Source organism: Theobroma cacao, chromosome 7, assembly GCF_053813885.1.
Source record: "Theobroma cacao isolate CCN51 chromosome 7, ASM5381388v1, whole genome shotgun sequence".
NCBI lineage: Eukaryota > Viridiplantae > Streptophyta > Magnoliopsida > Malvales > Malvaceae > Theobroma > Theobroma cacao.
In genome coordinates this window covers 19679275-19692594 of record NC_142645.1, presented here as the reverse complement: position 1 = coordinate 19692594, position 13320 = coordinate 19679275, and positions in this window count along the sequence as shown.

Genomic DNA, 13320 nt, shown 5'->3' with positions numbered 1-13320 from the left:
ATGGTTTGCAGGGACCTATTAGAACTACCATTGATGCTACAACTAAAAATGCACTTATGAGTAAATGCATTGATGAAGCTTATGATTTGATTGAAGAGATGGCTTCCAATAACTATCAATGGCCATATAAAAGATTGCATACAAGAAAAATTGCTAGAATTCATGAATTAGATACGATTAATTTTTTGTCTACATAATTGGCTTCTCTGACAAAGAAAATTGATAAATTCAGTGTTAATGATGTTTAGAGCCCCTTTGTAATGTGTGAATTTTATGGAGGACATTCCAATGACAACTGTCTCATCTATTCTTAATCTTGTCAATTTGTGGGAAATAGGTAGCAGAACAGTAATCCCAATTCCAACACTTATAACCTTGGATGGAGGAATCATGTCAAGCCCAACTCTACAATATATTTATTATGCCATTCCTACATAAGAATGCATGTTTGCTTACTTGGGTACCTCGAAAATCGTTAAAGGACGGTATTGTATCAAATGGTACAACTAAGTTAATTTAAGCCTCGAACTAGTCCAAATAGAGATTTTAAAATGAAATTGAGAATTTTAAAGCCCTAGAATGACTTAAAATGGTGATTCAGAGTTTGAGGACCGATTTGGAGTCAAATTGAAATTTTCATAACCTAGGGGCGAAATGGTCATTTTGCCATCCAAGGTTCAAAAATGGGAATGTTGGAAGAAGTTTTTTTGATCAAGACTGACTATTTAGAACATAATTTGAGTTTGAGAAGTGAAGAATTTTAATTTCGATATTTTTTCGAGGATAAGGGCAAAATTGTAATTTTACACCACCCAACACTTGTCCAGCACATGAATTTTACCCAATATTATCATAGATAATTGAGGAAATTTAAATGCTGGAGAGAGACTGCTTAATGGGTAAGTATGACACATGGACTAATGGAATGGTGACATGTGTCAAATTCTTATCCATTTATTATTTTCCTTATAAATTAGCACAAAATCACCCCATTTCTCTTCATATGGCCGGCCAAAGGAAGAACAAAGCAAGAACAAAGGAAGAAAAAGGAAGAACAAAACCCTAGGTGGAAAATTCAAAGGAAAAGTGTGAAAATTCAAGGAAACAAGTTACAAAAGGTAAGATTTTTCAATTCTAGCTTGTGATCTACCTTTCCTATGCATTATTTTGCATTTTCCATGGTTGAATCACAAGATATCATGAAGGATTCATGGCTGACCGAATTTAGAGAGAGAAGATTTGATGATTCATTTGGTTAGATTTTGAGATATTTTAGTGTTTTTAGTTGTTTAGTGTTGTGTAACATGAAAAGCCAAGAAAAATTCCTTTTCTCCCAACACCCATTATTGGCCGAATTCTCCATGTAGAATATTGATGATGATTTTGATTTTATTTCAAGTGATTTGGTTAGGAATTAGTGATTTATGGTGTGAGAATCAAGCTTGAAAAATTATAATGTTGATGCACCCACCATGGCCGAATTCTCCGAGAGAAAATGTGAGGATGATTTTGCCATATTTCAAGTTATTTAATTTGTGTTTGATGATTTGGAGTATTGGGAGAAAAATGAAATTATTTGGAGTTGAATTGGACGTATTGGCAAATTAATTGAGTGATAGATCGAATTAGGCCAATACCGTTTAATTTAGGTATACCATTGAATTTGTGTTGAACACCGTATTTAGACAATAATCTGAACAATTTGCATCCCATTTCATAAATTAGTATAAAGCCTGAATTGGTTTTATAACAATTTAGCACAATGTAGTAAATGGCTTATTGTGTATTACGTCTAGGTGGTGAGCATTCTAGCAAAAGTAAAGAGATAGTACCCGAGGATCAAGAATCGGAGTACTTGGAATTCGACTCCCAAAATAGTGAGTAACCTTACTATCGTCTTAATTATCTAAAGTGGTTTTTATCCGATTTTGTGATTTTATGGGAAATGAGTTTAAATGGTAAATCTTTATGTTTTATAAGCAAAATGTGATTAAATGAAAATGATTTTATAAAATTGTCTTGAAATTAAAAGATGGTATTGAAAATGGAGTAATTGGAGACTAATTGCTGTGTTATAAATCATGGTTTGAATTGAATGGCTTATGATAATATTGGCATGAATGGTTGATTTGGTAAATGTGCTGAAAAAGTATGAACTGTTAATTTGCCTTGAGAGGCTGTAAAATAAAATAATTGCCATGTCATGCTATTGCAAATTTTTTTGTATGGTGGGTTATAAATTAGTCACTGCAGTGGACAGGTTCCGTGGATCAGCCTATTAGAGGGGCACGGTAACCCTATTATATTCATATCTCAGTATGAGAGGCGTGGTTGGATAACTCCTGAGGCTAAAACTTTAGAGTTCACTTCACCCCAAACCACCACGTGAGGGTGAACTCAGCCAAGGCCAAGGAACGGCTATGTTTTCAAAATAAAAACATGATTTATGCGTACATAACTTTTTAACAGCCTTGGCGGACTCCGTTGGGATAGCCCTCCATCAAGGTATCCCTGATAACTGGGAATGAGATTGATTTTGGCACAAGCCAAAGTTTTAAGAAATTCATAAGCCATGTCAATTACTCGATTTATATGAATTGATTTTATTTGGTTGAAACAAGTTGAAAGGTGATGAATTATAGTATGTGAAACTATTTTATCTATCTCCATTTACTCGGCTTTAGATATTTTAGATGGTATTTGTTTACTCACTGGGATTATATAATCTCACCACCCTCCTTTCCACCCATTTCAGGCTCAGAATAGGCTGTAGATAGGTAATTTCATCGAGGCTATCATTGGACTTGCATCCTCCAAACTGTAGGTTCACAAGCTTCCTTAATTTTAGTTATTCGAGGGCCCACTGGTTATTGTAAATTAAATTAAATACTCTGTCTTCTTGTATTACAGTATGTATGAATTTATTTTGTTTTTACGCTGCTACAAAAAAACTATTTACGCATAACTCTAAAAATATTGTTTTATAAGAAAATAGAATATTTTATTGAATATTTCTTTTATTTTTTTTATTATATCCAAATAATCATAATTTCTTTTTAAATGAAGGTTTTAGATGTTTAAACTTATTTTTTATTATGAATTATGTGTTTTGTACTCTCATACTACATTTTTAGAGGATTTCGAGAATTTTGAGAAAAAATGACTAAAATGCCCTTGTGAGAAAAAAATTATTTTTCTATTGTTTTGATTTGGAAATAGTGTATAATCTCTTAATACATAGTTTTAGTGACTAATACTCATAGGGAAAGCTAGAAAAACTGATGTTAAGCCTTGCGAGATTTTGATTGACATTCCGGGTAATTAGTGTCTATCGGGACGTCGCAATGGTTGTCACGGGCTCGATGGGAGTTCCGGGTCATGACAATTAGATTGGTATCCAAGCCTTTGGTTTTAAATATCAGAGCACAGAGCTTTTGGTTTTAAAGATCAGAGCACAGAGCTTTTGGGTTTAAAGTTGTTTTAAAATTTACAGTGTCAGTGTGGCCCAAGTTAAGTTAAGTTAAGTCAGGTTAGGTTGAATAGAATGTATGCATCTGCATATAGAGTCTGAGGTTGCCTAAACTTGCTTGTTTCCTCTTATAGATTATCATGCCTCCTTGACGTGAACACCCACCTCTCACTAGATTGGTTGGGAGGGGAAGAGGTCGTTCTCAACATCGTTAGCTAGATCCTATAGAGGGGGAATCGGCTCCGTCTACTATTCAGGCAGCACCTGTTGCTGAGCAGACCGAGACTCCTCCACATCCTCCACCTCCTCTGCCACTTACTAGTATTCCTTCCATGCCTCTTGAGGCAGTTCAAGCATTGGCAACCTTTTTTACTGCTATTACTGGCCAGGCTCAAGTTGGTCAAGCTCTTCCTACAATTCCTCTAGCTGCTTCTTCAATACCCCCACCTCCTATCCCACCACCAATGTTGGATGTTTCTAATTCTAAGAAGCTTAAAGAGGCTAGGCAACATGGTTGCACTTCTTTTATGGGTGAGTCGGACACAACCGTAGCTAAAGAGGTGGTGCAAATGGCTTTAAGAGCTGAGAAGCTTGCAAATGAAAATAAGAGAATGCAAGCTGATTTAGCAAAAAGGAGAAATTTGAGTGTATCTTCTAGTCAGCCACCATAAAGGGGTAAAGACTCATCTGTTTTAGGAAGTACCACTACTGTTTCAGTAACATCTTCTCGACCTCCATTTTCACAAACACAGCAGAGGCCTCGAGATTTAACAAATCTACGGTGACTATTTCTGAGAAGAGTTCCGAAGGTTCTGATGATGCAAAAAGTGTGGGAGATATCATGTCGAGCCATGTAGAGGGCCTGTACTATGTTTTTATTGTGATAAGCCGGGTCACATTAGGAAAGATTGCCCACAGTTAGGACGGGCTATGGTAGCTGCTCCATCTCCACTAGCTCCTACGGATATGCAGAGGAAAGATTCCTCTAGATTACCACTAAGACAAGGATGATTTTGACATACCACCAAGGGCAGATTAAATAAGTTGAAATTAGTGTTCTAATAAAGTACATATGATAGAAAGCCAGTTTTGTAAATTGTAGTTTCTATGATCATGAAACTTTTGAACTAATAATAAGATAAGTAAAAGATGTTGATTCAAGTGGATTAATATCATGACGATTTTAAGTTGAAATGATTGGTCTATATGAGTTGTAAGACAAAGAAGACCAGTAGTTGTGAATACTAAGGAATTGTGGAACACTAGAAAACAATGAATAATTATGTGTGTGGTATCATACGTATATGGTGAAGTCACTATACAATATGGAAAGAGTATTCTCAAGTGGGATTTATTGACTGATGATAAGTGGTGTGCAATCTGAGATACATATAGCTATGAATAAATTTGGAGATTTTTGCTTATGGAAATTCGTACTAAATGTTATGGTAAAGATATATGAATGTTAGTGGCAAAATAAATACGTTAAATCAATGTTTTGATCGCGCACTTGTGATAGAAAGTTGGTCTTGCTAATTGTGGTATAGAATCAAAGGGAAGCCACATGATTGTGAATAATTGAGGTAGTAGCTTTAAAGGTAGAAGAGTTGCTGGGATAAAGTAAATTCAAACAGTTGCAACGCTACAGTACTGACTATCAAACGCTCTCGCGTTAAGAACCCCTTATGGTTAGAAAGCATGAGCAGACTATGAGCGGCATAAAGACCAAACTCACGAGTTGAAATATGGTTATTGGTTTTGATGCTAAGCTTTGTTGTTGGAGTCTTAAGTGCATTGGGGAGGTATTAAGATAAAGATGATGAGTGAAATTGCAGAGTTTCTTTATTGCCTTATATATTGGCATGTAAGAGAAAGAAAAGTTAGAGAGTTTTTAAGATGGCTACATAAAAATAAATTAACATGTGAAGTGTTAAGATGAATAATATGATGACTGAAGTCAAATCTTAAGAAATAAAGAAGATAAGAGATTAAGTCTTGTTAAAGACTAAAGAGGAAGCGAGCGAAAGGTTAGATGAATGTATGAGATACTGATAAGAGATGTCAATACCAAGTGAGGAAAATGTAAATAAAGATTTCAATAATGATATAGCAAATGAGTTTATATAGAATATTGTTATGAGAATATATTGATCTTGTCTTGACCTTGTTGAAAGGAAAGGATTAGTAACAACACAAGTAAACTAGGTGACATGCTAGAAACCCTTGGAGATAAATTGAAGCATGAGTAGTTGGGCATGCCTTTATGGAAATGATATACTTGGTGTATAAAAGAGCAAATAAGTGATTAAGTGTTTCAAGAATGTTTAAACGCCTTTGAAAAAGAATTATAAGTTATACATGATGAGCATAAGATGCGTGACTTTGAAACTTGTTAAGGAGCTAAACGGCTAAGTCTTGGGTTAAGTGATCACCTGTTGTGAGACGTAAGTTTAAGATAGATATCCCCAAGGAAATACTCAAGAGAAGTTCTGCCCTGGATCTCTTGAAAGCAAGCACTAAGTTATGAGGTTATAAAAAGGAAGTTGTAAGTTGAGAGTGATATTAATATTGACATTGAAAAGTACTTGAGGAGAATCTAGTTTTAAGTCTTGCAATTTCAAGTACAATTTGTAAATTGGTTAAGGGAGAATGATTTTATATTCGTATGAAAGAATGGAACAAAGGATGATAGGAGTTGACCTTGATAATGAAGTTAGATAATGAAACTTTCCTAATATATTATGGAAATTGGAATTCGAAAATGCTTGAGGCAGACATGATTCAAATGAGTCTGAGTTTTAAGTGACAAATCAATATGGGAATGCAAGAAGGATACAAGGTAATGTAGAGGCATGAAGAATAATTGAGGAAAAAGGATGACTCTTAGGAATTGTGGTATTGCATAAGATGCAATGATCAAGTCAAGGAAAATTTTTGAAGTATTAATGGGATTATAAAGCATACATGCATAATAGATTATAATTCAATGGAGATGACATTGTGATGCAATAATATATAGTATAAGGAAACTTAAGCATATAATTGGAAATGATAAAAAAAGAGTATAAGTATGTAAATGATGTGGAACTATGCATAGGCATGATGAGAATTTGTATGAATAATGAAGATTATTCTATTGAATCTTGGTTATGGATGGGAATGAACAAAGAGAAATTAGTCTAAAGGCATTTGAAAACAGAGACCCGCATACATAATGAGGAATATGGACATTTGAATGTGCGTGTATACATATGTGTGGAGTTAGTGATGTACCCAACTAAAATAAAGAATGGTTTTAGTGGTTCGAGATCTGAACTCAATATATTGGATGAGTTGTATAGATAATGTAACGGTCCAGAATCATATCAAAAGTCGATTTATGACGACCTAAGGAATTTTGGGGAAATAGTTAAGGGAATGTAATCTATAGTACGATTAAGCCATATGAGATGGATTAATAGGATTAAGAAGATTGAAATTTCCTAAATGCAAGGTAAACATGAAGTATATGGAAATAATTGAAGCCATTAATCTTCCCTAATGCTGAGGATATGTACAGGAATGAGTATGGCATGTTAATGATGTCGTAAACTACACAATAGTGTATGAGGATAGGATGAATGAATGAAAGTCGAGAAATTGGATATGGAATGAAGTAATAAGATAGTGATTGGTATACCTAAATATGTATAAAATGCGATCAAAATTGGTATGATTGAGATGGAATTATGGTTCAAGTTTAATGATAGTAATAGAAGCATGCTTGGTGTTTCGATATAAGAAATCATAATTGTAAACGTTATTATTGATATGATTTTAAAGAATAATAATAGACATAAGCGAAGTACTCGAGTTGAATTGGAGGTAAATGAGGTGAACAAATTGGAATTCCCTATAAAGGGGAGGACATAAGAAGTCGAGGATTAGATGAGAAAATAATACCCTCACCTTTTCTCTAAATTCAGTAAATGAAATTTTGAGGACAAAATTTTATTTTTAGGGGGGTAGTGCTGTCAAGCCCAACTCTACAATATGTTTATTATGTCATTCCTACATAAGAATGCATGTTTGCTTACTTGGGTACTTCAAAAATCGTTAAAAGACAGTATTGTATCAAATGGTACAACTAAGTTGATTTAAGTCTCAAACTAGTCCAAATAGAGATTTTAAAATGAAATTGAGAATTTTAAAACCCCAGAATGACTTAAAATGGTGATTCAGAGTTCGAGGACCAATTTGGAGTCAAATTGGAATTTTCCTTACCTAGGGGCAAAATGGTCATTTTGCCAACCGAGGTTAAAAATGGGAATGTTGGAAGAAGTTTTTTGATCAAGATTGACTATTTAGAACACAATTTGAGTTTGAGAAGTGAAGAATTTTAATTTCGACATTTTTTCGAGGATAAGGGCAAAATAGTCATTTTGCCTCCCAAAGGCAAAATTGTAATTTTACACCACCCAACACTTGTCCAGCACATGGATTTTACCCAATATTATCATGGATAATTGAGGAAATTTAAATGCTGGAGAGAGATTGCTTAATGGGTAAGTATGACACATGGACCAATGGAATGGTGACATGTGTCAAATTCTTATCCATTTATTATTTTCCTTATAAATTAGCACAAAATCACCCCATTTCTCTTCATATGGCAGGCCAAAAGAAGAACAAAGCAAGAACAAAGGAAGAAAAAGGAAGAACAAAACCCTAGGTGGAAAATTCAAGGGAAAAGTGTGAAAATTCAAGGAAACAAGTGACCAAAGGTAAGATTTTTCAATTCTAGCTTATGATCTACCTTTCCTATGCATTATTTTGCATTTTCCATAGTTGAATCACAAGATATCATGAAGGATTCATGGCTGACCGAATTTAGAGAGAGAAGATTTGATGATATATTTGGTTAGATTTTGAGATATTTTAGTGTTTTTAGTTGTTTAGTGTTGTGTAGTATGAAAAGCCAACAAGGAAAATTCTTTTTCTCCCATCACCCATCATTGGCCGAATTCTCTATGTAGAATATTGATGATGATTTTGATTTTATTTCAAGTGATTTGGATAGGAATTAGTGATTTATGGTGTGAGAATCAAGCTTGAAAAATTATAATGTTGATGCACCCACCATGGTCGAATTCTCCAAGAGAAAATGTGAGGATGATTTTGCCATATTTCAAGTTATTTAATTTGTGTTTGATGATTTGGAGTATTGGGAGAAAAATGAAATTATTTGGAGTTGAATTGGACGTATTGGCCAATTAATCGAGTGATAGATCGAATTAGGCCAATACCGTTTAATTTAGGTACACAATTGAATTTGTGTAGAACATCATGTTTAGACAATAATCCGAACAATTTGCATCCCATTTCATACATTAGTATAAAGCCTGAATTGGTTTTATAACAATTTAGCACAATGTAGTAAATGGCTTATTGTGTATTACATCTAGGTGGTGAGATTCTGGCAAAAGTAAAGAGATAGTACCCGAGGATCAAGAATCGGAGTACTTGGAATTCGACTCCCAAAATAGTGAGTAACCTTACTATCGTACTAATTATCTAAAGTGGTTTTTGTCCAATTTTGTAATTTTATGGGAAATAAGTTTAAATGGTAAATCTTTATGTTTTATAAGCAAAATGTGATTAAATGAAAATAATTTTATAAAATTATCTTGAAATTGAAAAATGGTTTTGAAAATGGAGTAATTGGAGACTAATTGTTGTGTTATAAATCATGGTTTGAATTGAATGGCTTATGATAATATTAGCATGAATGATTGATTTGGTAAATGTGCTGAAAAAGTATGAACTGTTGATTTGCCTTGAGAGGCTATAAAATAAAATAATTACCATGTCATGCTATTGCAAATCTTATTGTATGGTGGGTTATAAATTAGTCGCTGCAGTGGACGAGTTTCGTGGACCAACCTATTGGAAGGGCACGGTAACCCTATTATATTCATACCTCAGTATGAGAGGCGCGGTTGGATAACTCCTGAGGCTAAAACTTTAGAGTTCACTTCACGCCAAACCACCACGTGAGGGTGAACTTAGCCAACGTCAAAGAACGGTTATGTTTTCAAAATAAAACATGATTTATGCGTACATAACTTTTTAACAGCCTTGGCGGACTCGATTGGGATAGCCCTCGATCAAGGTATCTGTGATAACTGGGTATGAGAATGATTTTGGCATGAGCCAAAGTTTTAAGAAATTCATAAGCCATGTCGATAACTCGATTTATATGAATTGATTTTATTTGGTTGAAACAAGTTGAAAGGTGATGAATTATAGTATGTTAAACTATTTTATCTATCTCCATTTACTCGGCTTTAGATATTTTAGATGGTATTTATTTACTCACTGGGATTATATAATCTCACCACCCTCCTTTACACCAATTTCAGGCTCAGAATAGGCTATAGATAGTTGATTTCATCGAGGCTATCATTGGATTTGCATCCTCCAAACTGTAGGTTCACAGTCTTCCTTACTTTTAGTTATTCGGGAGCCCACTGATTATTGTAAATTAAATTAAATTAAATATTATGGCTTACTATATTATAGTATGTATGAATTTATTTTATTTTTACGTTGCTACAAAAAAATTATTTACGTATAACTCTAGAAATATTATTTTATAAGAAAATAGAATATTTTATTGAATATTTCTTTTATTTTTTTATTATATCCAAATAATCATAATTTCTTTTTAATGAAGGTTTTAGATGTTTAAACTTATTTTTTATTATGAATTATGTGTTTTGTATTCCCATACTACATTTTTAGAGGATTTTGAGAAAAAATGACCAAAATGCCCCTATGAGAAAAAAATTGTTTTTCTATTATTTTGATTTGGAAATAGTCTATAATCTCTCAATACATAGTTTTAGTGACTAATACTCACGGGGGAAGCAAGAAAAACTGATGTTAAGTCTTGCGAGGTTTCAATTGACATTCCGAGTAATGAATGTCTATCGGGACGTCGCGACAGTTGTCACGGGCTCGATGGGAGTTTGGGTCGTGACAGATCATCCTAATTTCTCATGAAGCAACAACCAAGGGTCTTCATTAGCATTTAGGCCAAACTTTCCTCCTAGATTTCCACCTAGAGCTCCCATGCTAGAGAAAAAGCCTTCAATGGAGGATATGTTCATACAATTCATGACAAAGACTGATGCATCCATTAAAAGTCAAGCAACATCAATCAAAAATCTTGAGATACAAGTGGGCCAACTTGCCAATGCTTTAAATAACAAACCTCATGGTACCTTACCAAGTGATATTGAACTTAACCCAAGAAGAGAAGGTAAGGAACATTGTAAGGTAGTCTCTCTCCGTAATGGAAAGGTTGTAAGTGTTAAAGATTTAAATTCTTAAAATTTCAATTCAATTTGATGAGAAAGAAATTGAAAAAGATGCTAAAAAAGAAATTATGGTTGAACAATTTATTGAAAAATTTAGGTTTAGGACCCTGATGATTACTCCATGAAAAATTTGGGTGATTCCACCCTAAGTTGTAACTGTTGAAGTATGCATTGTTTTGCTACCCATTGAAGCTTCCATCAAATTGCATTGTCTCATAATGGGTTAGACAACAATCACTTGAATGCTTATCTTCACAAAACTCACATGTAACAAAAGGACTTTGAAAAACATTAAAACCGTAAGAGTTAATTTTCTGAGACAAAGCATCTACTTGAGCGATTAAAACACTTATTGCATCCAATGCATAATCAGTAGCAACCCTCCTAAGCATAAATTGTTCAGATGGCCACTAGTAGTTATAATTATTCATCACCTCAACCAAAAGTACCTAAAAACATGGAAAAAGAAAGTCTGAAGTAAGATTAGGAATGCTTGGCATTAATATTAACAAGAAAGTGTAACACTCCGTACCCTCGTTTAAAAGCCAATAAGACCCTATCAATGAGACGAAGGGTCACTTGATGTAAATTTAAGTGCCAAAGAGTGGTGACGGAAGAAAAAAGTATTTTAGAATAAAATAATATTAAAATATTAATATTTTATTAATTATTGAAATTAGTCAGAAAGAAGGGTTGTATGATTGATCTAAATGGGGGAGAAGAAGTAAGCAAGGATTTTGAAGAAAAAATGATGTTATTGGGACGCGCATGTTTTATTAAATAAAGCTAGTGCGGGTAAGTATATATTTAAATATTATGGTGATACCGTGGTGAAGTGCAAACCTTATATTTTGTTTGTGCACGTGTAAAGGAAGGAAAACAGAAGGAAATTGGAGTTTAAGAAATGTTAGAAAGACCCAATTGTAAAGGATGAAAGTTGGAGGGGTCATGTAGTAAATAAGAAAAAGTTTGAGGACTTATTTACAATTTTGATATTTGAAGTTAAAAAGGGGAATTTACTAACCAATGAAGGTTAAACTATGTGGAATATGTGATGTACATGTAAAAGTTACTATTATATATAATCATAGCATGCAAAAATGAAAAGTTAGTGGGGGACATGTGGGACCTCCACCACGTGAAGTAAAAGAAAGAATAAGTTTAAAATTTATTTGCATGAAATGTGATTGGTGCAATGGTGGTCAAATGAACGAAGAAGAAAGTGGGGTGAATGTGGTTTGGATGGGACAATGAATGATTAAATGAAACATAAAGTAAATATGGTGTAAGGAATAAAAAAATGAAAAATGATGAAAAGTGAAGAATAAAAATTCAAGTGGCAGATGGAAGGGTTGCAAGCTTTTGCCATGTGATTTTATCACATACAATAAGTGAAAAAGAAGCCAAAAGAACCATTCAACCTTGGGCAATCCACTCATGTAAAGAAAATAAAGAAGAAAGAAAAGAAAAATAAAGGAAAAAGGAAGGCATTGGGCAATCCGGCCATGTGAAGGGAAAAACAAGAAAAGAAAACCATTTCTCAAGGCTGGGCCTTGAGGAGTCCGTCCATAGCCAAAGAGGAAAGAGAAAGAGGAAGAAAGAAAAAAGAAAGGAGAAACGAAAGGAAAGGAAAGAAAGAAAGAAAAAGAGAGAAAGAAAGGTAAGGAACAATTTGCACAAAAATAAGAGAAATCGTGAGGTTTCCTCCCTCACCTTGTAAATTTGTGTTGTTTATCAATCAAAGAGTCTTCAAATTCAAGAGAGAGAACCCATGGAGTGTCAATGGAGGTATTAAGCTTGGTTTTGTGATTCAAGCAAGGAAAGCAAAGATCGGCTATAGTTGGAGGAAATTTGGTGACATGCAAGTCACCAAACCCCGTGGGTGTTTAATGGATTTAAGGTAAAAGAACAATGGTAAGTTTGATACTACATTGTGAGGCTTACGGTTAGTTTAATATTGTGAGGAATAATTGTGCAATTGTTGGCAACATATGCATGTAAATTGTGGTGCATGCAAACTTAGAAAATGCTTGATGAAAGTAGATTTATAATTGCTGCCAAGTATGATTATGTAAGCATGAATTAACTATGGAATCCTAGTTAAGAATGTATTAGTTGATTTGCTACCATGCATGAGTACATAAGTGAATTGGGTTTGAATGATTGCTAGGAAACGTGTAAAAAGAGGAAGTGAGCTGTGGCGGCATGTCGAACAATGTAAGGAGTAACCGACAAATAGGATTAGTTATTTACGCACACGAATCAATAGCAACATAGCGTCCCGCTATTGTGAGGTGAGTAGAGGGTGTCCATTTTAAAATTCATGTACCTATATAAATATAAGTATGGTTTACTTTAAATGCAAAAATTGTGGAAAGCATGAGCTGGTAGAATCTTAGGAATTTTGTGAATGCTTAAATGTTTGAAAATGTTTTGATTATATACATATAAGCTAGATACGTAAAGTGTTTTTAAGTTGGGAAACAAGCC